The 15,236-nt window shown below is 40.0% G+C and overlaps 1 protein-coding gene across 3 annotated transcripts in view; it reads left to right on the top strand.

Moving 5' to 3' along the window:
• Positions 1–245: 245 nt before the first annotated feature.
• Positions 246–15,236, top strand: part of LOC115423447 (proteoglycan 4-like) — a 39,086-nt gene continuing 24,095 nt past the window's right edge. The window contains exon 1 of one of the 3 annotated variants that reach the window (XM_030140267.1): positions 246–602. The gene's annotated coding sequence lies outside the window, so the exon portion shown is untranslated. Of the gene's footprint in view, positions 603–7,524; positions 7,629–15,236 lie in introns of those variants that run through there. The other 2 variants (XM_030140269.1, XM_030140268.1) reach the window with 2 other exon arrangements.

Genomic DNA, 15,236 nt, shown 5'->3' with positions numbered 1-15,236 from the left:
TTTGTGCATTGTGTGCCACTGATGGGCCAGTTGCTCTCTTAACCCATTTGACTGTGCTACACTGGCTGTATGTCTCTACTTTTCTGCATGTAGTGAATAATGTAATGTGGGTAATGTCATTAATGTCTCATAAGTATCATTAACCACGCATTTACTTTTATACTAGCCACGGCAGTGATGTCCTCTCTTACTGCCTACATTCCGACATTTCTCTTAGTCCGTGAAAGCGGCGCAGCGCTGTGCTCTCCTCCGCCGTCCATCCATCCGTTCACCGGTCTACCACCGTGTGTGTGTGTGTGTGTGAGAGAGAGAGAGAGTGTGTGTGTCAGAGTGTGAACTGAAGCGTCATTCTCCTCCTTTCTTCCTTTCAGGGAACGCGCATCACTTGTGAAAAACGGCGCTTTGGAAGACGCAGAAGTTTCCTCGTCTGGCCGAACGGCTCAACTCGTTTTACTTTGCCCTCCCGCGATTTCGTCCCCGGTTTCATCGAGTCCACATCTTCACTTTCTCTTTTTATCTGACTCGAGGATTCAGTCAGGGTGTACTGGCTAACACTGGGCGTAGCTGGAGAGGATTTTGCTAGCTCGCCGCTGCACTGACTGGTAAGGGCGAGATTGTTTTAGCCTTAGCTAGCATGCTAACGTCAGTTCGTGAGTAGTGTTTTGCTAATTATCGTTAATACAACTCATAATACTTGAAAAACTGACGTCATGTCTATAGACGATTACAGACTCAGTTGTTCTAAGCATGTTAATACTAAAAGTAGTTCTTCATTTTGCTACTAATCTGTATCGGAATTACGGCAGCTCTTTGTGTGAATGAATATATACGGTAAATATGCTGTAGAAAACGTCTAATGAGCGGTGTTTTAGTGTCAGCTCAGTTTTGCGGTTGTGTTTATCGTTCAGTTTGGTTCGTGGGCAGATGGGTTTGATGGGGCGGTGGCAGCCTGGAAGGCAGCTTGGAGTGCACATGTGACACGTAAAGCTAACCTAAAACAGATAAACTGGTTTTTAATTTGTCTTCCAGATCTTTTTAAGAGATTTGTCTCCCATTCTGTGGCCATTTTGTTGCCTTTTTACTCCCTAAACTTTTTTTTTTCTTATCTCTCCTCCTTCTCCATCCTCCATCGCGGATGTCCATTGTTCTATGATGGGCCAAGTGGTGCGAGCGTTTGAGAAATGCCTCATTGGCCTCAGGGGGAAATGCCGGCAATTTAATGGTAATAATTTGCTAGATGCCTTCATAGTTTTTTTTATCAGCTAGGAGAAGAACACAGTGGCATGTTAAAGCAAAAAAAAAAAAAATCTCCTTGGGCCTTGGAGGGTATTTTAGTTGAAAATATCTGTGAGAGGCTTGTGCACAGACTGTAGCTGGCATGTATCAGAGGTGATTAATGCCACCCCCCAAAAGTGATCAGCTATTGTGGTGTGAGAGTTAAGGCTGCAGGGGCCCAGAGCTGCTCCTTCGCTCAGGTCCTTTCTGGTGAGTGAGTGCAACAAGACAGATTACACTCCCCTCTGTAAGAACAATGGGGAGGAGAAAACACTGCCAGTTTTCCCAAAGCCTGGCCAAGAGCATTTAATAAACTGCAAATATGCAAGCATTTTAAAATTTTTACCCCCAGCCCACAACTCCTATTCTCTTCCCTTGAGGTCCAGTAGACAGTGGCATAAATTGTCTGAAGCTTTGTGGCGACATTGGGCATGGTTTGCTCAATAAATGTGTTGGCGACTGACCATGAGGTATTGATGTCATCCTGAGTAAATGGCATCCCAGGGCGACTGATATGAGTTCTTTTAAAGGCTCTGCCATGCAAAACTTGAGATACTCCAGGATTCTGAAGTCAGAGGTGGGCAAAGACATCAGCTTGTCCACCCCCCCCCCCCCAGCCAACCCCCTCCCGGTGTATGGATGAAAGAATGGCTGACTCACAGTGTTGGTGGATGAGGCAGGGAAATGGAGGATAGACAGACAGACAAGCCTGCAGATAGACCAGAGCCTAATGCAATCATGTGAAATTAAATTTAGCTGCCATTCAAAAGCACACTCTGTTTTTATTAACTTATTTAAGATGGCTTTAGAAAGATTATTAGTTGCAGCATGTGGATTACTGCCAGAGGCACTCTGCACAGAGAGGATTTGTCAGAAGGAATATTGGAATAAATAAATCTGATTATTGTAATGGCTGGAAAAAATATATTTTCGGAAATTGGTATCAAGACTGATTTTCTTTGTTGGAAGACATTTGGAGTTTTTGTATTGTATAAGGATACGTAGCTGACTTAAAGGGTAATTAATTAAAGGGAGGGTGAGAACATAATGGGTCAGCTAGCCCTTGAAATAAAAATGAGAACACACTGCCAATCACACTTTCATACCTAGACTTAAAAATAATCGTGCTGATCCATCCTGCTTATGTTATGCGAATACATACATTAAGAATGTCACACGTCACTTTTTAAATCAATAGTTTCTAATAATAAGCATTTTTATAAAGAAATACAATTCTAATATTGTTATTTCTCTTTAGTATGATGATAAACTGTAGCATAATAATTATGATACTAGCTTTGCGCGGGGATCATTTCTGGAAATGGTGACATGACTGCTGAGCATCAGTATGATGGGATCCGTAACTACCATGTCAAATTTGTCCACTGCCACATTTTGTGTTTTTGTTAGTTGTTATTGTTTTAGATCCACAATACTAACATTTATGAATAAGAGGATAATTAGCAGTAGTAAGTATATAAGGTTTATTACTAATAAAGTACTGGTACTGACCAAATCATCATGGGTAATGTCGCGTCCATCCACCAGCAAAGGTTTCACATACACGTGCTATTCAAAATCCAATATTTCTGAAAATATAGCTTCCACTGTCAAACAATATCAGTAGTCAGTGCACAAATGTATTAGCATTATTTCAACACAGTTCTATGCATTCTTACACTTTTTTTTTTTTTTGACAAAATGGCCACTCATTTGACCCCCTAAGTAAATTTAGCCGCTAAGCAGTTGAATTGGTTCCATAAAAGTGTCAAAGTCTTAAGGGTGATATTATCCAACAATCACATGTGTTTCAGAGGGTTATGTGATCAAGAAGCCCAACCATGAAATACAATGGCCCAGATCTGGTCCAGCTGGGGACCTGTTTTTGATGTCATTCACTTTTCCCATTCCAGTATGTATATTAAAAAGAAAAAAAAAGGCAACAAAACTGGTCAGTTTGCAGTTTATTATGGTGGGAAAAAATACCTTGCTCTTCCAATGCTGACTTAATTTCTTTAAATTATTTAATATTGGTCATAATGGCAACTATTTTCATTTTAAAGCTGCGTATGACTTTCCTCACCAATTATTCATCAGATTTGTAAAACCAAGTCATAGCCTAAGTATCACGAATCCGGAAGTCTTTCCGTGATTACGCACCTGAATCTCTTCCCTCACAGTGAACAGTTTCTAAGTGTACGCCACCATAAACAATCCATTTGTTTACAAACACAGCTGGTAGGTAATTGGAGCATTTTTGGAAATTTGTCACGATGTACATTGTGGGAACCGGAGCTCCATGATGCCGCATTATGGCCGCCTCTTGCTACTGCAGCTGCATGGAGCGCTCCTTCCCACAATGCATGTCTGAAAATGCCCAAGTGACCTACCGGCTGTGTTTTTAAACAAATGGATTCTTTACGGTGGCGTACACTCAGAAATTGTTCACCGTGAATGAAGAGATTCAGGTGTGTAGTCACAGAAAGACTTACAGATTGTTGATACTTAGGCTATGACTCGGGTTTTACAGATTTGATGAAAAATTGGTGATAGTCATATACAGCTTTAAGTCAATCTGACAACCTTTTTCTCTATTAAATCAGTAATTTTACAGAAACAAATACTTGAAGTGCATTGTAATTTCTTAGTGATATGCTTTTATTTAATTATTTATTCTTATAAACCATGAATCAGAACCCAGTTATATTTCACTGAGTCTCATATGAATCAAACCATCAAAATGATATTTTAATGGTGTTCAGACATAATTTAGATTTTCATTATTTCACCACTTAATGTTGTCAGCGGTCCATTAAATAAGTCAGACATTACTGCAAGTTCTTAACACAAGGATGAGAGCTGCTGTAATAACTCATAGATGCATAGGTACGCCGGCAGAAATTGCCATGGGATACCCTCACATGAAATGTCTTTGAGAGGCTTGTATTTTGGGGTAATTTAAATTTTAATGGCCTATTTTGCTCCCAGCTGGCCTCTCGACCCATGCCCACAGTCCTTAGAGGGGAGATGATTGTTGCATTAATAGACTTGTGTGTCAGCTTGCCCTTAGCCTCAGGAGTGGTGTTGGGGTTGGGTGTGTGACTCAGAAAAAAAAAACCTCCAGCTCTGAACTTCTCGTCAATGACGAGGGCAAGCCTTTGCCTCTGGTCATCAGGCTTTTTTCAGCCTGAACCCATGACCCTTGGTTTTCTTGGCATCATGAAAAACTACCACCATCATTTGTAGCTTTCCTTTAAGCCATGTAAACAACAGCAGCACAATAGTTTCTTGTTCTGGGATTATCAAAACCATGAACAGAAACTGGATATTTGGCCAAACCTCCCTCTCTGTTTACTGGATGATTAGGTTTCGTAAGGAAACAGGCACTATGGTAAATTAGCGCAGTAAAGAGATAAACTGTTGTCTGTACTCTGACAGATAGCGGCCTTGGGTTGACGGTGTCTGTCACAGTTGTCCATGCATGCAGTTGGCGACTGGTGGCGAGGTTTTGAGGCTGTATTTGCCAGCAGCTGCAGTAATTTGCTGTGTTTGGACACTCTGAATTCCTCTGGTGGGAGGATGGATAATGGACATGGTTCAGAGCACTGTTGCTAGGCTTCAAATCCAAAAATTTTATGGGACAAAGCGTTACGCTTGTCTGGTTGTTTGATGCAATATAGCCTTAAACACTAAAAACAAAAATTTTATGTTTCGTGTTCTACCACTTGTAACTCACAGATGCTGGTGTCAGTGCGCCCCTCTTTACATTAACACTGTTGCCCTTCAGGCAGATTTTGGTGTGATTAGGTCAGATGGACCCTCCCTGACCTCACCATAACTGTATGTGGACTGATGGGCATCTGTGCCCCATGCAGGTGCTCAAAGAATGATAGACTTATTTTACCATGGGCAGCTGAGGCCAGTTTATTCCTCTGTCATATCAGTTTCACTTTTTCAAAGTCAAAAACATTGTGGTTCCCTGTTGTAATGTTTCAGGAAAAAGTAGAAAATATCTCCTCTAAATCTAATGGCAGTACAAGTTATAGTCAGTTCTGCATTTCTGAAAAATATGAAAAAATGTTGGCGATGGGATTTTTATCAAACAACTAAGTTTGCTTATGTGTGGGGAGTATATGGGGCAGACAGACTGAATAATTGGTGCACATAGGATGTTTAAGAAGCTATTTGTCGGCAAAATATTACTCTGATAGACGCCATTGTGTAATATCAGCTCTCTCAACTAGAACTGCTTACTTTGAGGTAAAATAATAACTAAAAGAAGTAGAAGTGGGAGATTCATTGATTCAGTAGTTGGAGTTGGAGGTTCAGTGATCCAACTTTTTCTTTATTCATTTGGCTATTTCGTTGTCTTGGATGTTCAGTTCAACAGTTAGTTCAAAAATCTGAAAAAAGTACTTTTTTAACAATGCTGAATTGTTTTCACAGATATATCAGATTAGATGATTAATCTGGTATTGGCTATTTCCTGATGGTGTTGAAGAATGGGCTTTTAAAAATCCTTCTATTAGTCAATGTCTAATGTGTGTGCTGGAGTGTCTTTGAACAGAGTTATTCATATATAATGGTATGTTGTGACAAATTTATCAAAAAATTAACTGATGGATTATCTATATATTGCATATGGCCATATCACAATTTCAAAATTATTTTGTTTGATCAGCTGTAATAAATATGGTACCATCAACACATGCTTTACTGGACACGAGAATTTTCTGGCAGACTTTTGGCAGATCTGGTGTTGTGAGGCATGCAGTCTGTGATTAGAAAGCTGTAGTTAGTAGGTGCGGATCTGGTCAACCACCCAACCTGTTAGCCTTTCTGCGAGGGATCAAATTCCATCTGTAACGTGCCTTGTTCCACTTCAAACAGAAGGACATAATCCTCTTATGAACAGTCGTTCCACTTGTACTTTGCGTGTGTGTGTCCATGTCCCGTGCGAAATCTCGAGAGAGCGCAGAGGCCTGACGGGGTGTATTTGTGCCTTCCTGTCCAGATGCCCTGGCGCTGCCCTCTTGCCTCCATCTTCTGTATCTCGCTCTATCTGGTGTCATTGATCCAAAGCCACCAGCTGGTCCTGGGCTGGCCTGATCTCATTTGCCCCTAGAGAGGAGCTTGTTTGTGGGCAGACGGCCCATTATGGAGATGATCCAGCAGCTCTTCAAGTTACAAATTAGCCCTAGTTTCTCTGTTGCCTCTCTGTCGGGTCCTCAGCGTCTAGCCCTGTCTTGCTGTTTCTTGCTTACTCTGCCCCCCCAACACACACACACCTCCTTTATGGCACTCTCCTAAAACCTTGTCCCTACCATCCTCTTATCTCCCTGGGGAGACACTAACAGCATCAGAGGAACACCCGCCTGCTAATGCACTTCCTCTGTCCGTCTCTTTTCTTTTGGTCTTGCCCATCTGTGGGGGCTGGGAACCTGCCTCCCCACTTTCTCTATGTGATCAATATCCACACAGTTGCATTTTGCGCTGCCCTGCTGCTCATCCCTGCAGGCGGCGGAGCCCCAGCCAGGATGCAGTCGGGTCTACACCGTTGGGGCCTTGTTTGTAGTCAGTCCTCTGTCTGTCTACCCCTTATTGTTTGGGGCTGACAGACCCTCTAGCCCTGCCTCCCCACAGCATTGTCTAGTTTCTGGGACATACTGTGGCCTCTGTTATGGCCATGTATCCCTCCCTCATTCTTCTCATGTTTCTTGGGCATCTCTCTCTCCGAGTCTGCGCACTGTTTGAGGACATTTGAGGCTGACTGTACAGATTAGCATCTCTCTTTGTCCAGGGTTAACAAGCTCTGTCATGTGTTAATCTGGCTGTCCCCAGGGGGCCAAGTTTCTCCAAGCGTGGATGCATCATGGGAAGGACACTGTTTGTATGTATGCATCAAATTGTTGAGTGTTTGTGGGAAGAAGGGGGTGGAGTGGGGGGGCTTAGCTGTGACAAGCATCGGTATTCTTTGCCATTTGTGGCAGCTGATTTTATTCATTGTCTCATTAACGATGGTGAACTGAATTAATCAATTCTGTCTATGTTGTTTCCTAATCTCTCACAATAACAAATATCTTTTTCATTCCTGGTATGTACTTTAGTACTTTGTAATACCTCAGTGTGAGCCACCAGAGAACCCAGAGGATTAGTGCCAGTCTTCTGATCACATGTTTCAGTGATCCAGGTGTCTGTCACACAATCTGCCTGCTCTTCACACTAGATAGCAGCCAAGTAAACATAAGGAAACACACAAAAAGACAAAGTTCCTTCCTCTCAGCAGGATCAGGTTTGTTCTGGGTCGACTCTTGATGATCACAGTAGTTCACTGATCCACTGGAAATTAGTTGGTAGGGATTACTTTATATAGCACCACTGAGGAGTTCATTATCAGTCTGCAAAGAGGAGATTGGTATGATGTTTGTCGTGGCTCAGCTGTCTATAAGAAGAAAGTACATTATAATGACTAATGGGAAAAATATCTGTTGGACTTTTAATATACTGGCTCTCACTATAGCCAACATTTGATGGAAGCGTTCGTTTTTCTCCCCTTCTCTGTTGGATGCTTCCTCACTCTGCCTCCCCAACTCTTCCTCACCCTGCTTGCTCAGCCCTCCCACAGTGAGTGGGGGAATGCTGTGGAGAGCAGCAGGCTTTGTTTGGAGTTTATTTGTGTTCAAGACAGAGGCGGTTTCCTGACCTCAGGTCGGAGGTGTTTTGGGGAATGTGTGAGCTGTGATTAGTGTCATGTTGATAGAAGCCACAACAGTAGTGGGAAGCCCCAACTGAATCACACCTTTCATCCCACAAAGACATGCATCACTTCCTTTCCCTATCCATACTTCTGCACATCCATAATTACCTTTTAATATATGGATGGCTTCAACAAGGCGTCCGTGTGTTCTTTGGGCTGGCAGTGAGCCAAAGTGATATGAAGCTGAGGAAAGGCAGTGGGGTCATCTGACTAGTTACAATAATTTCCTCATGCCAATAACAACATCGACCCAATGAGAAAACTTTGTTTAGAGGTGGGCTCACTGATATTGTGCAGCCTTATTATAGAAATGGTTATATTAATTGTGGAAATATGTTGTGGTTTTGGAGTGTTTTATCATTGTCTTGGTGACAGAGCGATTAATCTACAGCAGTGTTTCCCAACCTTTTGAGCCATGGCACATATTTTACATTAGAAAAATCATAAGGCACACCACCAAACAAAAATATCACAGAAAGTATATTTATTGAAATATAATGCAAATGTAGTCCCAGTTGACACACAGAAACTTCCTCAACAGCTCCGAGTCTTTCACTTTTTTTTTGGGGGGGGGGGGACACGTCCGAGTGCATGGGAGACACTGTCACGGGGTGTTTGGAACAAGAAAGCTGAGAGGGGTGCGTCAGCGACCTTCAGACGACCCCTGGATTGAGGTCCATTGTATAATAGTATGGGAGACATATCACCCCCACCCCAACCCGATACCTGGGGTTTGCGGGTAACTTGCTAAACCACGCATCACTAGTGAGGGGGGATTTTATCAACAGAATGCACCGCATCGGGGCTGGTTCACTTTCACTTTATTTGACAAAGGGAAAGGGGAGACTGTTGTTGTAGAGTGGATCATTGGTGCGTGCTGTCATATGTATCTAGGGCTGCAGCTATCGAATATTTTAGTATTCGAGAATTCTACTGAAAATTTCTTCAATTGAGTAATTGGTTAAAACTTATTTTTGCTTGGTTACAGAGCAATTATAAATACACAAGAGGAAATAAGGTATTTCACTTAATAATGAAGGACCAGTTGGTTTCCTTTTTTTCTTTTTGATAATTTACAGTTTTGTTACATTCATATTGTGCATACGCAACAAAAATGTATTTTCTTGACTAGAAACATTTCCAGCGAGGCAATTGCAAATACAGATGAAAATAAATACAATTTAATTACTGTCAACTTAATATTTCTTGTAAGTATCAAAAATATAACACATCAATAATTTAAAAAAAAGGCATAAACATTGCCTTTTTGATGTGCAACTTAACTTTGGCAGCAGTAAGTTTCAGAATTTACAGTTTAGACATAACAGGAATGCGTTGTAGCATATAAGAACAAGAACTTTTGAATGGGAACTTGGAACGAGTCCATGCATGAACAGTTTTACACATTTCTGCTATTTTCAGGAGAATCAAGGTAATGGCCACCCCACCTTACCTGTCTCTCTCTTAACCTAGAAACCCCCCCCCCCCCCCCAACACACATGTCCAGTTAATTGAGGGTTCACTTCATTTTAGCAAAAAATAGTTGGATTTTGCAAAATTCGGCCGTGACAAGGTAGAGAAAGCTTTGAGCAAGCCGTGCACCAGTTTTGGCCGTGCTTTTGGGAATTAACCGTGCAAATCACGGGTGCACGGCTCGCTGCCTAAATCTATGCTGGTCACAATCATAATAAACTAGCCATACATTCAACAGTAGCCACAATTAAAAGAAACCTAGCCCTCCACAGGCAAACATTATGTTAGTAAGGTACATTAATGTTAATCTCATGGATTTCCCCTATGTTAATTTTATTTTATCTTGGGTCCTCCGCTCCATTCTGGGTGTCTTATGAGAAGATGCTACATCGAAGATGTGCTGTTGTGGTATGGAAGGGCCGTGTTACAATGGATACATGTCACGGTGTTTACCTTGCCGTTCAATCTGAAATGCTTCCACACTTTTGACATTTTCTGCCTTTTTTATTGTGTTTTTTGTCTTTCGTCATTGTTGTATTAACTCGCCTCTTCCATTTTCCCGCTGCTTCAACTGAACACTTCTGCATCCTCCGTCATCTTCCTTTGCGTGAGTGACGTAAGCGTGTTGTGTCGCATTAAGTAGTCCATGCAAAATGCCGTGCTTTGAGCTTTACAATTAAATTAGTGATTCCTCGAGGCAGAGAAGATTCCTCAATCATTTTTTGTAATTGAGGTACACGAATTACTTAAGGAATCATTTCACCCCTATATGTATCTATATGACACTGCTCGCTGATAGTACCAGTCAGGTGAAATTGGATTATTTTCCATGGCACACCTGATGACTTCTCGTGGCATACTTATGTGACACTGATCTACAGCACCAGTCAGTTTTATGGACTATTGTTTGAACTTGATTCACATTGGGATCATTGGTTAATATTAGGCTACATCCACAAGTGTTGTCTGTTTTATACAGTTTTACAATGAAAAAGGGTTTCCATCCACTTCCATCCACAGCTTTTGGCAACATTTCCAAAGTAATGGCAGAACATTCAAACATGCAAACATGGACATGGGATCACAAGGTACTCAAATAACCACTTACCAGTTAGTATGATAATACGTCGAATGTAGGGCTGGGTGATAAAACAATATCGATATATATTGCGAAATAACTTTTCCTCAATAGAAATGTGAGGCATGCTCAATATAATTTCAATAGCATTCATTTGTCCATGTTTTGATAGACATAAGAACAAACAGTCATAATTAAGTAGCACAGCACGGAACCAATCATGCTAGAGTCACGTCAAGTTAGGTTGATGCACACAGCATAGGTGTAAGAGCCAGCTGCAGCACACAGCTAATGTTTGGTCTGCAGCGGAGAGACTGTTCCCTCAGGAGAAAATTTGACCAAGAACTCGGGTGTCCTGGGTCGCTGAAAAGTAGGGATGTAATGATGTACTTGTTTGTACCGAACTGTTTCGGTTTGGGGTCTTCAGTACAATATGGAGGTGTACCCAGTGAATACATGTAGTGTGAAGAACGGGAGCCAGCCGCTCAAAGTGTTCAGTTTCAATTTCAGTTTATACCAGCCCATGTATATACCCCAGGCATTGTTTTGTGAGGACTGGGTATTTCTTGTAATGTCAAATTTCATAATGCATTTAGGACCCACACAGTAGTATAAAAACTTCAGTTGTAGAGTGACCTTAATTGTTCAGAATATATTATAAGTTTTTACCTCATTTATACATTTGACATTGACAAGACAATTTATTTGTCCATTTTGTTTCTGTTCTCCTGTTGAACTGGAAAGCTTACGATTTATTTTGGAATGAAGATTTCATGTATTTGGAGTTGACCAATAAATTTAATGGTCTTTTCTGTTTGTGTTCTCTTTAAAACTTGAAAGCTTTTTCCTGCTGGTCAGACTTTTAGTTTAGTTTTAAATATATGTGCCTGTTTTATTTATCTGAAACAGTTGTATGTGTTCTTCAGCACATCTGTCATGTTCAACCTCTGACAGAACTAAATCAAAAATAACCTTCTGATGTCTTCACATCTAACTTATGAGTAATGGAAAATTTAAGCTTGACAAAAATAGTGATTTGATTAATATGATACAGATCGATACGGTCTGATATGAAAAAAATCATCATGATATGATTTTTTTTCCATATCACCCAGCCCTAATCCAGCGGCTGGTTATTAGGGGCCACATCTTGTTATTTTGTTAAAATGGTCACATGAAAGAAGAGAAGGATGCATAGTAGGGTTGGGGATTTTAGTTGTAAGGCCGATAAGATACGCATCTCGACACAGCATTTCCGATCCGATATATTAAAGATACATGTGTGGCACCTCATGATACGATCCAGTTCACACCCAAATCACGATACAGAGCACATTTGGATTCAACAAATTCATTCTGTTTAAAAAAAAAATATGCAGTGCAATTCAATGAGCTTGATTATTTATTTATAAAATTAAACAATGACTTTTTACAAAGCGGCTTTTGTATAATTTCACAACACGTCCCTCACATACAGTCAGTGAAAAAATTTGAACTGTGTTTCCAAAGTCATTTCTCTGTATGTTTCTAACACTCAACTTCTTGCTCCCTTGCTGAATCAATTTGTAATGTATTTGTAATGTAGGTATACAGAAAAGGCTCTGTCACTTTAAAAGACATCTGTGCAAGGTATTCTGGGATGCGCTGTTAGATATGTATGTCACTGTTTAAGGAAGTATCTCCGGTATGTACGGCAGTATTCAATGCAGTTGATATAGTAAAAAGTACACGCTAAGAAACCACACGTCATCACCTCCCTTCTAAGTCTTGTCAGATTCAGATATAGACATTACAGTATTCATTTGGTGGCGCTTGTGCCACAGTCCATCCGCGGAGCTCAGACTTTTAAATGCAAGTAAAAATATATTCTACTGAATGAGTCGAATTTTATCAATACAAACATTCAATTACTGATGCATTGCAGTAATCATTCCAAACTTTTCATTTACTCGCAGCTTCTCTACCGGTGCACTTGGATCGTGCACGTGCGTGTTGGCGTACCTACGCATCGGATAATCTTCCCATCCCTAATGCATAGTGAATAATAGAACCAATCAGAACAGGGAATGTGGGGGTCTGGGCGTTGTTTCCATGGGGTTTCTAAACTAAAATAGTGATGGTAGTCAAGTGTTGACACTACATGTATAGCAGAAGTTACAAAAATGCATGACTGAACAGTTACAGTGTGGTCTTAGACTTCTCAATTGGTATTACTGACTGTGAGGGAAAGTTGTATATCAAGAAGTAGATTAAAAAATCACTTGGACTTTTATTGTTAACTTGATAATCAATACCAGATTTATTGATTAACTTACTCTAATGTTAGTGATTTAGAGTCATTGATGCTTTCATTATTCTTTTATTACCTTGACTTGGAAGTTAACCTAAGTTCAGTTGTTCAATTTCTAATAAAGTCAATAATGACTAATTTCCATAGTGATGTATTGTCTTAAGGGGCAGTTTACAATGCAAATAAAATCCGCTTTTTTGCTCCAGGCTATTGACATCTTCCTCAGTTAGCTCTGCTTACAAATGCTATGGCCCCAACCATTTTTTGTACTTCATGATGAATGTGAAATTGTTTCAATCTGAAACTCTTTTAATGTTGAGTTCCACCATTATCCTTTCGGTATTTTTTTTTCAAGATTCAAAGAGTTTTTATTGTCATATTTTATTGTCCTATTGTTTATTGTCAACTGGATGCACAAGACATACTGAGAAACTGTTTCTCTCTCATCTTGCTATTAAATGCCATGCAATTTGGAAAAAAGAAGTAAAAATAGAATAAGAATAAATAGGTGGTATAAAAGATAAACTATAAACAATGATATTTCTGATTATATTACCAAGTGGTGCCAGGCACAACAAACCCCGCCCCTCGCACATATTGTAGCTTATTTTGGCATCGATCCAGCTGTCATCATGTCTATGCATGTGGTGATGTCAGCATATCAGTTGCTATGTGCTAAATTTGAAGTAAATTGAAACAAAATTGATGTTTTTATAGACATGGCTCAGATGGTAGATTGGGTCGTCCAATAACCGAAGAGTTGGTGGTTCGAATCCTGCTCTATCCCAGTCATGTGCTGTTGTGTCCTTGGGCAAGACACTTCACCCTCCTTGCCTCCAGTACTATTACTCCTACTGGTGTATGAATGCCTGTGATCAGAGAGGCCGTAGGCGCAGATTGGCAGCCACGTTTTTGTCAGTCTGCCCCAGGGCAGCTGTGGCTACAAATGTAGTTTACCACCACCACAGTGTGAATGTGTGAGTGAATGAATAATGGATCCACTGTATGCGCTTTGAATATGCGTTCATAGAAAAGCTCAATATAAATCTAATTCATTATTATTATTATTACATTTGAAATTTCACCCATAATAAGTAAATGGGGGGGAAAAAAAAAAAAAAAGATTTTTAAAATTCATAAAAAATTGAAACTTTGACCTACTTCTCCCAAAATGTAATGACATCTTCTGGGTTACTGGCAATCTATAGGCTAAACCCAATTTGGTATGAATTCAACCAATGGTTTTGTTGCTACAGTGTTAACAAACAAACAAACCGAACCAAAACAATATCCCTCCCTTCGGGGGTGGGGTAATAAACTACATATGTGAAAGGCAACTGGTAGCACTTACTGTACTTGAAGTTAAGTCTGATTTTGAGTTGGATTCATATCAGCATTTTCCATAAGTTTGTGTAAGGTACAGGTGCATCAGTTTGAACCCTAGAGCTACTCATAAAGAAAGATCACCCAATAAACTAAAGAGGAAACTTGCTAAAAACATGTTTCAGGAATGAAGTACATGTATTGTCTTGGAAAAGTCATTTAGTTTTCATGCTCTCCTTGTTTGATTTGATTAACATGGCTTCACTGATGCTCAAAATGACATTGGTCCTACCTTTTAAAGCCTTCTAATAAAAGGGATACATTTCCGTCCTATTTGGCAGCTCTTTCTGTTTCAAAGTGCAGTTTTAATCTTCACTACTAATCAGTTTCCATTACTGAATCTGATGGCTGTTCCAAACCATGCTTGAATAACTGAGGACACATTTGGAATAAATTATTTTTTCCTTTTCTTTATCAGATTGATGAGCGATATGAAGCCTATGTGTCTAAGCCACCCTAATGGGAGTGTAGAGTTCACTGAGACCACTGTTGTGATTTAGAGTAGGTTGAATGAACAATCTCAGGCCCAACGTCAGCATTCAAAACTCTAATGTGCAAACTGGACATTCTTCGTCAAACAGGGATGGAACGATAGACACCCGCAAACAAAAAAGCATGCACTTTCCTGCTTATTCAGTGATTCTGAGCTCAAGTAAAAGTGCAATAAATCTAGAGCCATTCCCTTAATATAGATGACAATTAGAATATATAGGTCAATGATGTGATGTCTATATTTTCTGTCCGACTGTGTTTTTTTTTAAGGTACAAATTTAACTGTATAAAAGGATACCATGTAATCACTTTAAATATTCCAAAAAAGCATTAGCTATTTGGAGTATTTCTGTTATTTCAAGTGCTCTGAATAGTATTCTTCTTAAACGTTATTGTAGTTTCATTTGATTTACAGCAGAAATGCATTTAAAAAATTTTTTTTTACTCCATTTAAATATGTAGTTTAAAATTATGGTGATCTCATTGGC

This window comes from Sphaeramia orbicularis, chromosome 8 (genome assembly GCF_902148855.1).
Source record: "Sphaeramia orbicularis chromosome 8, fSphaOr1.1, whole genome shotgun sequence".
Taxonomy (NCBI): domain Eukaryota; kingdom Metazoa; phylum Chordata; class Actinopteri; order Kurtiformes; family Apogonidae; genus Sphaeramia; species Sphaeramia orbicularis.
The sequence above is the reverse complement of the archived record's forward strand: the minus strand, read 5'-3'. Positions and strand labels throughout refer to the sequence as shown.